This window comes from Hibiscus syriacus, unplaced genomic scaffold, assembly GCF_006381635.1.
Source record: "Hibiscus syriacus cultivar Baekdansim isolate YM2019G1 unplaced genomic scaffold, ASM638163v2 tig00117017_pilon, whole genome shotgun sequence".
NCBI classification, from domain to species: Eukaryota; Viridiplantae; Streptophyta; class Magnoliopsida; order Malvales; family Malvaceae; genus Hibiscus; species Hibiscus syriacus.
The window spans coordinates 1,235,333-1,252,543 of NW_024063526.1; the positions used below are offsets into that span (position 1 = coordinate 1,235,333).

Sequence of the window (17,211 nt, forward strand, 5' to 3'; positions counted from 1 at the left end):
CACAACCTTCTATCACCACAATCAATTTTAAAGGCTTACTTGAAAATGCTTGGTGATGAGAATTGTTGATGAGTGCTTCCAACTTTTCTTTCTTTTCTTTGCTTTTTCTTCTTTTTGAGTCCTTCAATTTTCTTTGCTGATTTTTTTTTTTGACTTTGCACTTCACTTTTGCACTTCTTTTTGTATTTTCTTTTTGTTGTTGTTGCACGTTGCTTTTTCCACCAAAGCTCTGATTACCGCTTGATGTAAGGTACTTGTACCTTTTCAAATGATTGTGGATCTAGGAAGGAAGCAAAACAACCTGCAAAGTGAATGGCTCAAAGTAGAATGGTTAAGGGTGGTAGACGTATGGGTGAATTGGTAGGCTATTTAAATAATGAGTAATGGAAGCGGAAGATAGTTGATAAGGCTATGGTTATGGTGATGAAATAAAAGGATGGTTGTGAGGATAATATCTTGAAGAGATCTCAAAGAAGAACCAATGCTATATAGAGCAGAGACCCAATCTTTATATTGTTTCTTCAAGGGATGGTTTTAAGTACTTTGACCCACTAGTTATATGAACTAGGAACCAGAAGTATCAAGATGAAAGGAAGGGGTTGACGCTACAAGTATAAAATACTTGATAAGTCGATAAAAAGTCACCAGGACTTAAGAAGAGAATAATCTCACTTTAATTGAATAAAAGGTATGTTTTACAAATGAAATATTCTTTCCTATTTATAGGAAATGGAAGGATTTGGCCGAATGGTTACAAGAGGTTTCGGCCAGCCCTTGTGCCTCTATAAAATGACATAATTTAATTAAAAATAGAGAGGATGGTTCGGTTTAAATGGAGGAAAATATCCTTTGGCCGAATAGTGCTTGTACCCCTTCAAGTTGGCGCCAAATTGGAGAGTAAGGAGTGCTTGGCCGAATGGTAAGAGGACTCTTCATCTTGGCGCCTAAATGAAGTCACACGCCAATCACATGGTGGTCTGGTCACAAGGCGTGCACATGGCCTCTCTAGGATGCTTGTGGTGTAGCCTTGCGCATGGAATGATGGCTGATCATGGGTTCCATCTTAGGCGTGCATGTGTCTCCTTCCAAGCTAGCTTGAGTGTTGAGCTAGCTAGCAAGAATGGGGTTGTTTATGAATGATCTTCCTAGCCGAGTCCCTTTGAGCTCCATAACAGCATGTTCAGCTACATTCAGCTACCTTTGTCATCACTTTTAGCAACTCAGCTTCAAATAGTCCAACTAGCTAAGTTTAGCTAGCCTGAAGCTTATCCAGCTGAACCGAGCTTCCCTTAGCATTCCATGAGCTGCCTTGTACTTTGTGAGCTATTTGTGAGCTATGCATGACGTCCAAATCATTCACCAAGCTACCTCAATGTGCATCACACTCCATTGTACCTATATGTGCAAGGAAACAAGGTAAGTTCATGATATTGAGCTAAAACGAGCTAAATACCTTGCTGCCATGTTTGTTTATGGTAATGTGAGCTAAGTATGATGGTCATGAGCTAAGTACATCATCTCCTAATATGTGTAAGATAATGTATAAAGCCTAAGAGTTAACATGAATGCAAATAAACTAATGAAATGCATTATAAGTATGCTGCCTTGATGTATATATAATAATCTTGCATAATATGATAATAAAACTATCCTAACATTCTTAACATATTAAAATAACAATGTGTAATATGAATTCATACTAAGTTACTCTTTAGCTATTAAAACATTATATAACATAACATTAGAGAGTGTTAAGTTATCAAATGAATCAAAAGCTTCAAGACACTTAGTTAAGAGCACTTCCCTGAATTGTTTGGCCCTTGACCTAGTAATGGGACCGTGTGGCATGACCTCCGGATCTGGTGTAGACGTGACTATATCATAAAAGTATACTCCCTGTTCGCATCTTTTGGATGGCCAAGAGTGATGTCTTTTGAATCACAAGAGATGTTGCTTCGAATGATCATAACTTTCGGCACTCTAAATGACACATTCTGATGTGATCCTACCGACTACCAAGTTCAAACAAAACATGCTCAGAACTTTGAAGTTCTTCCAAGATGATTCTAAGGGAGTCTTGCCATAATTTATTATTTATTTTCTCATTTATGCATTACATGTCACGTGAATATGTTTATCTTATTCTTAATTTTTGTTTGAATATTATATTCTATCATTTATATGTATAATATATGATATTCATGCATGACTTATTAATTCACATCTATATATAACTCATTCAGTGCATATGCATTCATAGTTAGCTCATTTGCATTATTAACATAGGTGGAAGCATGCATTCATAATTATCATATCTCAATTCCTATCTAATTATTTGTTTACATACTTTGTCTAGGTTCATTGGATGCTAAGAAGACTAAAGGCAATTGAAGAGTTGGTTGGACAGTTCACGTAAGTCAGATTGATCTACATTTTTGAACATGTTCCAAGCATCTTTGGGTGATTAAGTATCATAAAATTTAATCCCCTATGTCGTAGCTTTCCAACGCATTTTGAATCACATTAATCCGATATCGGGATCTTGAGATATGCCCAGATTACTGATGACAGTGCAGGCTGGAAATTAATACGGGATTTGCAACCATTCATCTCCTTCAAAGGACTTATGCATGGGAGGAATTAATGAAGACATGCATGGACGAGAAAAGAATATTAAAATGAATCAGAACATTTGTGAGGAGGTACAAGGATTCATTCAAAGGCTTTTAAATTCATCCATTCTTGCAAGAAGCCAAATAGTCATGTTCACACAAGGGGAAGAATTTCAGCCAAGATACATTCATGAACATTCATCCATAGAAGACAAATCAACAAGTTCACACAAGGTGAGATGAATTCGGCCAAAGGATGTATTCCATTAAAAGATGAACATCCATTCATCAAAATTCATTCACCTAAGCCATGCTTTGTATCTACATAAAGTATGAACATTCATCCATGAATGTTCACTCATTAAAGCTTGTATGTGTATCCTAGGAATACTTAGGCCTATAAATAGTTTAGCTTTTATTTTGTAAAACGAATTCACTTTGTTTAATCAAATATTTGTGAGAGTTTCTCTCTTTAGTTCTTAAGTGAACTTTATCGACTTATCAAGCTTATGCTTGTGGCGTCACCCCTATCTATGTCACCCTGATACTTTTGGTTCCTATCTCTTTATAGATAGTGGGTCAAAGTGCTTGTTTAACATCCCTTAAAGAAGCAATATAAAGTCTGGATCTTTGTTCTTTAACATTGGTTCTTCTTTGAGTCTTCTTTGAGATACTACTTTTCATATTCATCTACATCACCTTCATTCTACTTCCATTACCATACTTCATCATTTCCTTTAAACATATCACCAACTTATATATATTTTCTGCTGCCATATTTATCTTTCCATTTCATTACTTCCATTTAACTATTTTTTTGAGCTTTCTTGTTTGTGCAGGATCCTTGTCGCTTTCCTAGATCGAAACAATCAAAGGTACAACCTTGACTTCACCATCCATCCATGTGAGGCTAGGTTGAACTGTATCACATTATTTGGTTTTCCCAGGGTAATGTCCTTTGATTGAGGAATTACAACCCTTGGCAAATCAAAATATAAGTCTTTTAAGCTTTCATGGATCATGTCTATTGGTTCCTCCATTTGAAAAATTATGCCTTTTAGATTATCCTGCAAATCAAAGAAAATTTCTACAATTTCATGGTTAGAATATTCATCCTTGATTTTTCGTCTCGTCCATAAGCATTCTCGAATTACCTTGTCATCAAAAATTGATAAGATAATAATACCATAGACATGAATCGATTTGCTGCCAAAATAAATCAAAACATGTAAATGAAAAACTATTGACAATATGAAAGGAAATATCAAACCAGGGTGGATGTTTAATGGGAGTTGCTTGCTGAATTCTTTTCTGGATTGACAATGCACTTGGAATGTCAACGAACACAACTCTTGGAACTTCAAGTGATGCTTTTTTTGGAACTTCAAATGGCATAACCTTTGAAATATCAAGAGACATGTTTTGTGAATCACCAAAAGTCATGGCTATTGGTTCTTCAAAAGTCACATCTTTTGGTTTTCCTAAAGCCATGATTTTTAAATCATATCCTTGAAAAGATATATCTCTTGAATTATCCTGCAAAACAAAAGAGAGAATATAAGAAGAAGTAAGGTTAGATAAAAATTGTTCTTCACTCTCCTCTTTTCCTCCAACTTCATTCTTTTCAATTCTCTTATTTTCAATTCCAATGGTTTCTGCATCCATTCTCTGTTCATCATTTTCAACTCCAACATTTTTTTCAACTTCAAAATGCTTTTGTTCATTTGAATTTTTCTCCAAACATTCTTCAGTTGTGTTATCTTTAAGTTGTTCTTTCATTGCTTCAATGTTCTTTTTCAAGGTGTTTTGATCTTTATTTACTAGATAGGAGATAATGGAGTCAAGATGACTTTCCTCCCATTGTGGAAGAATGAATACTGGTTTGTGAAGCCATCATAATTAGCCCGTTTTTCAAATTGACATGGCCTCCCCAAAAATAAATGACTCTTATTTATAGGCAACACATCACATAGGATATCTTCTTTGTACCTTCCAAGTGAGAATGGCACAAGTACTTGTTCAGTCACCTTCAACTCTTCCTCGTCGTTCAACCATTGCAAGTCATATGGGCTGGAATGTTTAATTGTCGTAAGTCTCGATTTGTTCACCATGTGATGTAAGGCACTTGTACCTTATCAATTGATTGTGGATCTAGGAAAGAAGCAAAACAACCTGCACAGGTGACTGGCTCAAAAAGAGGGGGTTAAGGGTAGTAGACGTATGGTGAATAGATGGGCTATTTAAAATGAGAGATGGAAGCGGAAGATGGTTGATATGGCTATGGTTATGGTTATGGCGATGAAACAAAAGGGATGGTAGTGAGGATAGTATCTTGAAGAAGTCTCAAAGAAGAACCAATGCTATAGAGAGCAAAAACCCAGACTTTATATTGCTTCTTCAAGGGGTGGTATTAAGGACTTTGACCCACTAGTTATAAGAACTAGGAACCAGAAGTATCAAGGTGAAAAGAAAGGGGTTGACGCCACAAGTATAAAATACGTGATAAGTCGATAAAAGTCACCAGGACTTAAGGAATAGAGTAATCTCACTTATATTAATCAAAAGGGTCTGATTACAAATGAAATATGCTTTCCTATTTATAGGAAATGGAGAGGCATGGTCGAATGGCCATAAGGGGATTCAACCAGCCTTGTGCCTTCCTATAGTGACATAATTAATTACAAAATAGAGATGATGTTTCAGTTTAAATGGAGGGTGATAACCCTTGGCCGAATAACTCTAGTGTCCCTTCATGTTGGCGCCAAATTGGATGGGAGATGATGCTTAGCCAAATAGGGAGAGGGCTATTCATCTTGGTGCCTAAATGAGTCCACATGCAAGGCACATGGGCGCTGATCATATGGCATGCACATGGGTGATCTAGGGAGCCTTGTGGTGCAGCCTTGTGCATGGAATGATGGCTGGCATGTGCTCCATCTTGGGCGTGCATGTGTCTCCTACCAAGCTAGCTTGAGTGTGGAGCTAGTTAGCAAGCATGGGCTGTTTGTAAACAAGTTTCCTAGCCGAATCCTTATGAGCTCCATAACAACATGTTCAGCTACATTCAGCTACCTTTGACATCACTTTGGCAACTCAGCTCCAAATAGTCCAACTAGCTGAGTTTAGCTAGCCTTAAGCTCCTCTAGCTAAATCGAGGTTTCTTTAGTGTTCCATGAGCTGCCTTGTACATTATGAGCTGTTTGTGAGCTGCGTATGACTTCCAAATCATCCATCAAGCTACCTCATCGTGCATCACACTCCAATGTACCTATATGTGCAAGGAAACAAGTTAAGTCTATGGTATTGAGTTGTTATGAGCTAAATACCTTGCTGCCATGTAAGAATATGGTAATGTGAGCTATGATTGAAGGTCATGAGCTAAATATATCATCTCATAATATGTGTAAGATAATGCATGAAGCTTAAGAGCTAATATGAATGTATACGAACTAATAAAACGAATTATAATGATGTTGCCTTGATGTATATAAGGTAATCATGTTTAATATGATTATAAAACTATCCTAATATGCTTAAATATCAATTTGCATGTTGTGTTCATACTAAGTTATTCTTTATCTACATAACAAGAATTCTTATCATGAATTGTATTATAAGAGCATGTAGTATATAACATATATATAGTAATTTCAATATAAAGGTGTTAAAGAGTACTCCCTTTAAAGATGAAAACGTGCTTGCATCATCCCCCCTTCTTTAGGGCGATTTGTCCTTAAATCGAGTTCATTATGTCCTTGCATAACTTCACATCTCCTTGCTAAAAGAAAGCATCCTTTGAACGGTTGTGTTCTTCCATTAGGTATCCTTTCATAAGATTTCCCTTTAGGCCTTTCTTTGGAATTTGATTTACCAATAGGTACCTTTTGAGAGTGATCTTCCTTTAAGGATATCCCTTTTGGAGGTGACCTTTCACGTGATTGGTCCTGAAAAGTGAAGAGAGAAGAGGTTTCAAATGAAGGGTTACTTACCTTTTGGCGATTAAAACCCTTGGTGAAAAGTTGTGTCTTCAAATTCAAATCATCACCAATTCTCATAGGAACCTCTTTATTTTCCAGCCTTGAACCATCTTGTTTCTCTATGAAGAAGTTTGGTGTCATGTTTCGTTCCTCTTTATTCTTCTTTGGGGTTTTATCTTTGTGCCATGCTTGTACACTCTTTCGCATATGCAACTAATCTTGTTGCACCTCTTTTGGCATCAAAGGCATCAAGGTTACCTTGCGTCCATCATGCTTAAAAATATATTGATTGTGATAACAATCATGAATGACCCTTTTGTCATACTGCCATGGTCTCCCAAGTAAGATGTGGCTAGCATGCATAGACAATGTCACAAAGCACCTCGTCCTTGTACCTACCAACTGAAAAAGGAATTAGAACTTGTTTGGTAAAGTTTAACTCACCTCTTTCATTGAGCCATTGGAGTTTATATGGAATGGGATGCTTTGATGTTGCCAATCCAAGTTTTTCAACCATAAGAGTGATGGCTACGTTTGTGCAACTTCCTCCATCGATGATCATTGTTGATGTAAGGTACTTGTACCTTTTCAAATGATTGTGGATCTAGGAAGGAAGCAAAACAACCTGCAAAGTGAATGGCTCAAAATAGAATGGTTAAGGGTGGTAGACGTAGGGGTGAAATGGTAGGCTATTTAAATAATGAGTAATGGAAGCGGAAGATAGTTGATAAGGCTATGGTTATGGAGATGAAATAAAGGGATGGTTGTGAGGATAGTATCTTGAAGAAATCTCAAAGAAGAACCAATGCTATAGAGAGCAGAGACCCAATCTTTATATTGCTTCTTCAAGGGGTGGTATTAAGTACTTTGACCCACTAGTTATATGAACTAGGAACCAGAAGTATCAAGATATAAGGAAGGGGTTGACGCCACAAGTATAAAATACTTGATAAGTCGATAAAAAGTCACCAGGACTTAAGAAGAGAATAATCTCACTTTAATTGAATAAAAAGGTCTGTTTACAAATGAAATATGCTTTCCTATTTATAGGAAATGGAAGGATATGGCCGAATGATTACAAGAGGTTTCGGCCAGCCCTTGTGCCTCTATGAAATGACATAATTTAATTACAAATAGAGAGGATGGTTCGGTTTAATTGGAGGAAAATATCCTTTGGCCGAATAGTGCTTGTACCCCTTCAAGTTGGCGCCAAATTGGAGAGAAAGGAGTGCTTGGCCGAATGGTAAGAGGACTCTTCATCTTGGCGCCTAAATGAAGTCACACGCCAATCACATGGTGGTCTAGTCACAAGGCGTGCACATGGTCTCTCTAGGATGCTTGTGGTGTAGCCTTGCGCATGGAATGATGGCTGGTCATGGGTTCTATCTTAGGCGTGCATGTGTCTCCTTCCAAGCTAGCTTGAGTGTTGAGCTAGGGGCTGTTTATGAATGATCTTCCTAGCCGAGTCCTTTTGAGCTCCATAACAACATGTTCAGCTACATTCAGCTACCTTTGTCATCACTTTTAGCAACTCAGCTTCAAATAGTCCAACTAGCTAAGTTTAGCTAGCCTGAAGCTTCTTCAGCTGAACCGAGCTTCCCTTAGCATTCCATGAGCTGCTTTGTACTTTGTGAGCTGTTTGTGAGCTATGTATGAAGTCCAAATCATTCACCAAGCTACCTCAACGTGTGCCATGCTCCAATGTACCTACATGTGCAAGGAAACAAGGTAAGTTCATGATATTGAGCTAAAACGAGCTAAATACCTTGCTGCCATGTTTGTTTATGGTAATGGGAGCTAAGTATGATGGTCATGAGCTAAGTACATCATCTCCTAATATGTGTAAGATAATGTATAAAGCCTAAGAGTTAATATGAATGCAAATAAACTAATGAAATGCATTATAAGTATGCTGCCTTGATGTATATATAACAATCATGCTTAATATGATAATAAAACTATCCTAACATGTTTAACATATTAAGATAACAATGTGTAATATGAATTCATACTAAGTTACTCTTTAGCTATTAAAACATTATATAACATAACATTAGAGAGTGTTAAGTTATCAAATGAATTAAAAGCTTCAAGACACTTAGTTAAGAGCACTTCCCTGAATTGTTTGGCCCTTGACCTAGTAATGGGACCATGTGGCATGACCTCCGGATCTGGTGTAGACGTGACTATATCATCCCCCCCTTCTTTTAAGCGATTTGTCCCCAAATCGTGTCCATCCTCAAAGGGAGATAAGTCAGTGATGTTGAATGAAGCACTGACGCCACCAAACTCACTGGGCAATTCAATTTTATAGGCATTGTCGTTGATCTTTTCTTTAATCTGAAATGGACCATCTCCTCGGGGTAATAGTTTAGACTTCCTTTGGTTTGGGAATCTTTCCTTCCTAAAGTGTATCCAAACCCAATCTCCTACGTCAAAAGTTACCTTCTTCCTTCCTTTGTTTGCTTGTTGTTCATATTGTCTTGTTCTTCTCTCAATATTGTCCTTGACTTGTTGATGGAGTTTTTTAACAAATTCTGCTTTGTTCTTTCCATCTTTGTTCACTATCTGATCATAAGGTAAAGGAAGTAAGTCCAAAGGAGTTAAAGGATTGAAACCATACACTACCTCAAATGGAGAATGTTTAGTTGCCGAGTGAATGGTTCGGTTGTATGCAAATTCCACGTGTGGTAGGCATTCTTCCCATGTCTTAATATTTTTCTTGATAATGGATCGTAGCAGCGTTGATAAAACTCTATTAACTACTTCAGTTTGACCATCCGTTTGAGGATGACATGTAGTAGAGAATAGCAGTTTTGTGCCTATTTTACTCCACAAAGTCCTCCAAAAATGACTTAAGAACTTAACATCTCTATCTGACACAATAGTTCGAGGAAGTCCATGTAACCTTACCACTTCTCGGAAGAATAAGTTGGCAACAAAAATAGCATCATCAGTCTTGTGACATGGTATAAAGTGAGCCATTTTGGAGAAACGATCAACCACCACAAATATTGAATCCTTTCCACTCTTTGTTTTTGGTAAACCTAAAACAAAGTCCATTGAAATATCTATCCATGGCATGGTTGGTATTGGAAAAGGCATGTATAATCCATGAGGCATGACTCTTGATTTTGCCCTTTTACATACTAAACACCTTTCACATACCTTTTCAACATACCTTTTCATCTTTGGCCAAAAGAGGTGTTCTTTCAGAATGCTAAGAGTCTTTTCAACTCCAAAGTGTCCCATGAGTCCTCCTTCATGTGCTTCTTTGGTTAACACTTCTCTTATGGAATCTTGTGGAATACATAATCGTCCTTCTTTGAAAAGATATCCATCATGCTGATAATACTTATCATGAGCACCTGTTTCACATAACTTATACCTTTCTCCAAAGTCCAAATCAGTAGCATAATGTTCCTTAATGAATGAAAAACCAAGAAGTTTGGAATCCAAAGTGTTAAGTAAGACATACCTGCGTGAAAGAGCATCTGCCACGACATTATCCTTTCCTCTCTTATAGTGGATGACATAGGGAAAAGACTCAAGAAATTCAACCCATTTGGCATGTCTCTTGTTGAGTTTGTGTTGTCCTTTGATATGCTTTAATGCTTCATGGTCAGTGTGTATCACGAATTCCTTTGGCAATAAATAGTGCTGCCAAGTTTCCAATGCTCGAATGAGTGCATACATCTCTTTGTCATATGTTGGATAGTTCAGAGTTGCACCATTTAGTTTTTCACTAAAATAGGCAATGGGTTTTCCTTCTTGACTTAGGACAACAGCAATTCCAATTCCGGAAGCATCACATTCAACTTCAAATGTTTTCTCAAAGTTTGGCAAGACTAGTAATGGGGCCTTTGTCAAACAATCTTTGAGTTCGTTGAAAGATTTGTCTTGTTCATTGCCCCAAGAGAAGTTTGAATTCTTCTTAATAATCCCTGTTAAGGGTGCAGCAATGGAACTAAAGTTTGGTACAAACCTTCTGTAAAAGCTGGCTAATCCATGGAAACTTCGAACTTGACTGACATTAACCGGTTTTCGCCATTCTTGTATTGCCTTAATCTTCTCTGGATCCACTGATAATCCCTGTGAACTTACAATAAAGCCTAAGAAAGTAACTTGATTAGTACAAAAATCACACTTCTTGAGATTAGCATATAAATGTTCTTCTCTCAAAGTGCTAAGAATAGATCGTAAGTGTTCAACATGATCTTTCAATGACTTACTGTATATCAAGATATCATCAAAGTAAACAACACAAAACTTACCAATATAAGGCCGAAGGACATGATTCATTAAACGCATAAAGGTACTAGGGGCATTAGTCAAGCCAAAAGGCATGACTAACCATTCATACAAACCTTGTTTGGTTTTGAACGCAGTTTTCCACTCATCACCTTCCTTCATTCTTATCTGGTGGTAGCCACTTTTCAAATCAATTTTGGAGAAGATATTGGCCCCGCTAAGTTCATCAAGCATATCATCCAACCGAGGTATAGGGTGCCTATATTTGATAGTGATTTGATTCACTGCTCTACAATCCACGCACATTCTCCAAGTTCCATCTTTCTTTGGTACCAACAAAACGGGGACAGCACATGGACTTAAGCTTTCTCGAATGTAACCTTTGTTTAGGAGTTCTTTGACTTGTTTTTGCAATTCCTTTGTTTCTTCAGGATTACTCCTATATGCTGGTCTATTAGGAATGGTGGCTCCAGGAATGAAATCAATTTGATGTTCAATTCCTCTAATCGGTGGCAATCCATCAGGAATTTCCTCAGGAAACATATCCTCAAATTCCTGCAAAAGATTAGAAATAGAAGAAGGCAAACCTTTAGGAGGGTTAGTAAGAAGAAAACTTTCCTTATACATAAGTATAAGTAGAGCTTTCTTAGTTGATAAATGTTTCCGAATATCTCCTCTGCTGGCATAGATATTCATTTTTGGAGTATGGATTTCTTTGGCCTTCTTTTCTTTCTCCCATTCTTCTATGCGTGATTTGAGGGTCACTTGACATTCCTGAACTTGGCTTGGTAACAAAGGTGCCAATATGATTTTCTTTCCCTGATGTTGGAATGAGTACTTGTTAGAGAATCCGTCATGGGTGGCTTTCTTATCATATTGCCAAGGACGTCCTAGTATAAGGTGACTTGCACTCATGGGTACCACGTCACAAAGGACTTCATCATTGTATCTTCCAATTGAGAAAGGTACAATCACTTGCTTGGTTACCTTGGCTTCTCCCACATCGTTGAGCCATTGGAGTTTGTAAGGATGAGGATGTTTGGAAGTCTTGAGACCCAACTTTTCCACCATGTGAGTGCTTGCTACATTGGTACAACTTCCTCCATCAATGATCACCACACAAATTTTATCTCTCACGTGACATTTGGTATGGAAGATGTTTTCTCTTTGTTCATCATCTTGACTTTGAATGTTCAAAGTCCTTTTGACTACAAAAATATTGGATGGAAGAGACATGTTAGCAAATAAAAAAAAATTGAAATGTGTGTAGGACCTTACCAGAATATTCTCTCACAAAGCCTCACGAGTCACTCCAAGAAAACTTGATGTCACTCAATCCGCTCGTGTTTGCACTCTAGGACTTTAATGGCTTTTACTTGTCCTCTTCTGATCTCACACACGCTCCAGCCTTTTTCCTCAATTCTCTTGTCTCAAGTTCTAATGAACTTTTACTCAAGACTATATCGAGTAATTTCACTTGTTTGGCGTCGGCTGCAAATGGTTAGTAGGAATGGAAAGCAAATATAATTGAAAAGGTGGCTTAGAAATTAGAAAGAAGAGAATGAAAGGGTTACTTACACAAGTTACTTCACAACCTTCTATCACCACAATCAATTTAAAAGGCTTACTTGAATGGCTTGGTGATGAGAAATGTTGATGAGTGCTTCAACTTTCTTTCTTTTCTTTGCTTTTTCTTCTTTTTTTGAGTGCTTTGACTTTTGAGTCCTTCTCTTTTCTTTGCTGATTTTTTTTTCTTTTTCTTTGACTTTGCACTTCACTTTTGCACTTCTTTTTGTATTTTTTTCTTTTTTTATTGTTGTTGCACGTTGCTTCTTCCACCAAAGCTCTGATTACCGCTTGATGTAAGGTACTTGTACCTTTTCAAATGATTGTGGATCTAGGAAGGAAGCAAAACAACCTGCAAAGTGAATGGCTCAAAATAGAATGGTTAAGGGTGGTAGACGTAGGGGTGAAATGGTAGGCTATTTAAATAATGAGTAATGGAAGCGGAAGATAGTTGATAAGGCTATGGTTATGGAGATGAAATAAAGGGATGGTTGTGAGGATAGTATCTTGAAGAAATCTCAAAGAAGAACCAATGCTATAGAGAGCAGAGACCCAATCTTTATATTGCTTCTTCAAGGGGTGGTATTAAGTACTTTGACCCACTAGTTATATGAACTAGGAACCAGAAGTATCAAGATGTAAGGAAGGGGTTGACGCCACAAGTATAAAATACTTGATAAGTAGATAAAAAGTCACCAGGACTTAAGAAGAGAATAATCTCACTTTAATTGAATAAAAAGGTCTGTTTACAAATGAAATATGCTTTCCTATTTATAGGAAATGGAAGGATATGGCCGAATGATTACAAGAGGTTTCGGCCAGCCCTTGTGCCTCTATGAAATGACATAATTTAATTACAAATAGAGAGGATGGTTCGGTTTAATTGGAGGAAAATATCCTTTGGCCGAATAGTGCTTGTACCCCTTCAAGTTGGTGCCAAATTGGAGAGAAAGGAGTGCTTGGCCGAATGGTAAGAGGACTCTTCATCTTGGCGCCTAAATGAAGTCACACGCCAATCACATGGTGGTCTGGTCACAAGGCGTGCACATGGTCTCTCTAGGATGCTTGTGGTGTAGCCTTGCGCATGGAATGATGGCTGGTCATGGGTTCTATCTTAGGCGTGCATGTGTCTCCTTCCAAGCTAGCTTGAGTGTTGAGCTAGCTAGCAAGAATGGGGCTGTTTATGAATGATCTTCCTAGCCGAGTCCTTTTGAGCTCCATAACAACATGTTCAGCTACATTCAGCTACCTTTGTCATCACTTTTAGCAACTCAGCTTCAAATAGTCCAACTAGCTAAGTTTAGCTAGCCTGAAGCTTCTTCAGCTGAACCGAGCTTCCCTTAGCATTCCATGAGCTGCTTTGTACTTTGTGAGCTGTTTGTGAGCTATGTATGAAGTCCAAATCATTCACCAAGCTACCTCAACGTGTGCCATGCTCCAATGTACCTACATGTGCAAGGAAACAAGGTAAGTTCATGATATTGAGCTAAAACGAGCTAAATACCTTGCTGCCATGTTTGTTTATGGTAATGGGAGCTAAGTATGATGGTCATGAGCTAAGTACATCATCTCCTAATATGTGTAAGATAATGTATAAAGCCTAAGAGTTAATATGAATGCAAATAAACTAATGAAATGCATTATAAGTATGCTGCCTTGATGTATATATAACAATCATGCTTAATATGATAATAAAACTATCCTAACATGTTTAACATATTAAGATAACAATGTGTAATATGAATTCATACTAAGTTACTCTTTAGCTATTAAAACATTATATAACATAACATTAGAGAGTGTTAAGTTATCAAATGAATTAAAAGCTTCAAGACACTTAGTTAAGAGCACTTCCCTGAATTGTTTGGCCCTTGACCTAGTAATGGGACCATGTGGCATGACCTCCGGATCTGGTGTAGACGTGACTATATCAATTGTGCAAACCTTATCCTTGACATGGTATCTTGTATGGAAAATATTGTTTCTTTGAATATCCTCTTGGGATGTTTGTGATTGTAGGAACCTTTTCGAAACAAGCATCTCACCATGATCTGCATTTTCTTCAGTTTCTTCGTCTTGCATTGTTTCAGGTTCCTCATCAAAAATAGGCTCGTCAGAATCTGATACAATATCTCTATTGTCAAGTACCATCATGGCATTTCGGTTGGGACATTGACTAGCAACATGTCCTTTCCCAAAACATTTGAAACATTTGATGTCTCTGGATCTCTCAAAAGTACCGGTTTGCTTTTCTTTACCCTTACTAGATTCGCCCACTTGTTTAGTCTTGGTAACTTCTATATGATCCTTGGCTTGTGCCGGAATTGGTTTCCTGAAGGTAATAGGTTCTTGCTTTCGTTTGGTGGCCGAACTTGGACTGCTCCTAGTGTACGATTTCCTTTTGAGTTGTCTTTCAATTTTCATGGCCACATGTACCATCTCTTCAATCTCTACATAATGCTGAAATAGATGTGATCCTGTCTAGCACCAACTTTCTGCATTACATACTCACATCATTAAAAATCCATCAAGATCAATATAAGGGAGTTCTACCTTACTTTATATTATATTTACTCATTTATGCACTATATATTATTATGAGCATACATTTTCATATTAGACTATGCTTGAATTATCATAACATGTGCATTCATTCATTATGTCCTATGGTTTGCATCATTGATTGATATTCATGCATATAATCTATAGTTATAATAATAATATTCATTCATTATCAAATGATGCATGAGTTATTATTATAACCTATAGTTCACATCTTTATAATTTGCACATTCTTATTACTTTATAATAATTCATATACTTAGCTTATATTATGCTTTCTTTTGTAGGTGCATGTTCGGCCATATGATGGGAGCTGACTTAAAGCTAGCATTGGAGTCCAAGAGCTATGGAAACTTAACTAGGACAACTTCGGGACAGCTCAAGAACATTTTGGGACAAAGTTGCCAGTTGACCCCCGAGCTCATAGCTCACTTGAGCTGGACTTTTGAGCTAGCTAGAGACCTCATTTTATTGCGAGAGTTGCACCATCATCTTCACCACACAGAACACTTCAAATATGGTCTATGTCAATTTTTGTGGATTCGTACCTTTTCACGAATAGTTGTCATTCCAAAAGGTGCCTTTTCACAAGGAGCTGGCCTATGACTCATCTTCATGTAATTCATCTATGGCCAGCTCATCTTCAGCTCAAACACTTGTAAAGTAGCTCAAATGATGAAAGGTTACCTTCCACATAATGTGACCTTTCATGACAAGTTGCTACCCATTGAAGGCCATGACACCTAGATGCATGTTGGAAGCCAAGTCACGCCTAGTTGCTGTCATATTCATTCCATGGACTTCAAGACACCATCCTATGGTTGTAACATCACCAAAGCCTTGCAAGAAGATCCATGTGCGTTCAAGTAGGCTGCCATGTGCATGATTCAATTATGTGCACTCCATGTGACATCAAATTGGTGCCAAAACACCAAGGGATGCTTCCTATTCGGCCAAAGACTCTTTCCTCTTCATTTTGGCCCCCAAATAACTTCCAAATGCATTAAAATCAACCTTAGGGCCGAACCAACACATAACCATTCGGCTAAGAGCATGTATCTTCATTTAAATCATGTACTTTCATAAAAAATCATGTATTTTCAAAGGGGTTTCAACCTTGGCCGAACCATCAAGTATCTATTCGGCGTAAACCCTTTGAAAACTATAAATAGGCTATTGCATTTCATTTGTAACAGAACCCTTTGATAATTAAAATCCTTTTGTGAGATTATTCTCTCTTCAAGTTTGTTTTAGAACTATATCGATTAAGCAAGCCTTTCTAAAGCTTGTGGCGTCATTCCTTCACCTTGATACTTCTGGTTCCTATCTCCTATAGATAGAGGGTCAAAGTCCTTAATACCATCCCTTATAACGACTTATAAGAAACGTGTCTTTGCTCCTTTATAGCATTGGTTTCTTCTTAGTCTTATAAGATACTATCTATTCATTACCACCTTCCATCATCACTATCACGCCAACTCCATTCCATTAATATTTCCATCACCATTATCCATATCCCTTCACACCCATATAATCGTCCTTCATCATCAACAAGGCATTCGTCCATTTACCACCATTGGAGGCTGAATCCATCATCACTTGAAGGATCATTCTACAACACTTCCGCAGCCCTTCTTTGATAACTATTCTATCCATTTCAATTTTTTCCATTTCCTTTCTTAATTATTCATTTACTTAACCAATTATTCTTCTTTTGTGCAGATTACTTTTCAATTCAAGGCGTAGCATTTGGTGTCTCTCCTAGATCGGGAAACAACAAGGTTGCCAACTTCTCCATTATTGAAGAAGCCTGGTTAGCCTTACATCAAGTGGTATCAGAGCTTTGGTGGATTGACAGTCAAGTGTTGCAACAAAAGTAACAAAAAGAGAAAAAGAAAAATAAAAGAAAAAGACTCCTACATCAAATTTGAAGTGCAAAAGAAAGAAAAGAAAAGAAGAAAATTCAAAGGAAAAGAAAAAGTGAAGCAAAGTTGCAAAGTACACTCAAAGAGAAGCATATTACCATCTGCCCAACATCAAACTTGAAGGAGGTATCCTTGTTGTTTCTTGTGAAGGAAGATAGTAAGTGTTGCAACTTGAGTTGTAAGTTATCTTCACTTTCTTACTATTTCATTTCCTTTTCTTTCATCTTTTCTATCCTACCTTTACCATAACCATTTCTATACCCTAACCATATTGTTTTAAGCCAACGCACAAACTAAAAAACTTGCTCAATCTTGAGT

At 37.3% G+C, this 17,211-nt stretch overlaps 1 pseudogene; it reads right to left on the reverse strand.

Annotated features, from left to right (window-relative positions):
* Positions 1–8,893: 8,893 nt before the first annotated feature.
* LOC120195744 overlaps positions 8,894–17,211 on the reverse strand; it is a 65,141-nt pseudogene continuing 56,823 nt past the window's right edge.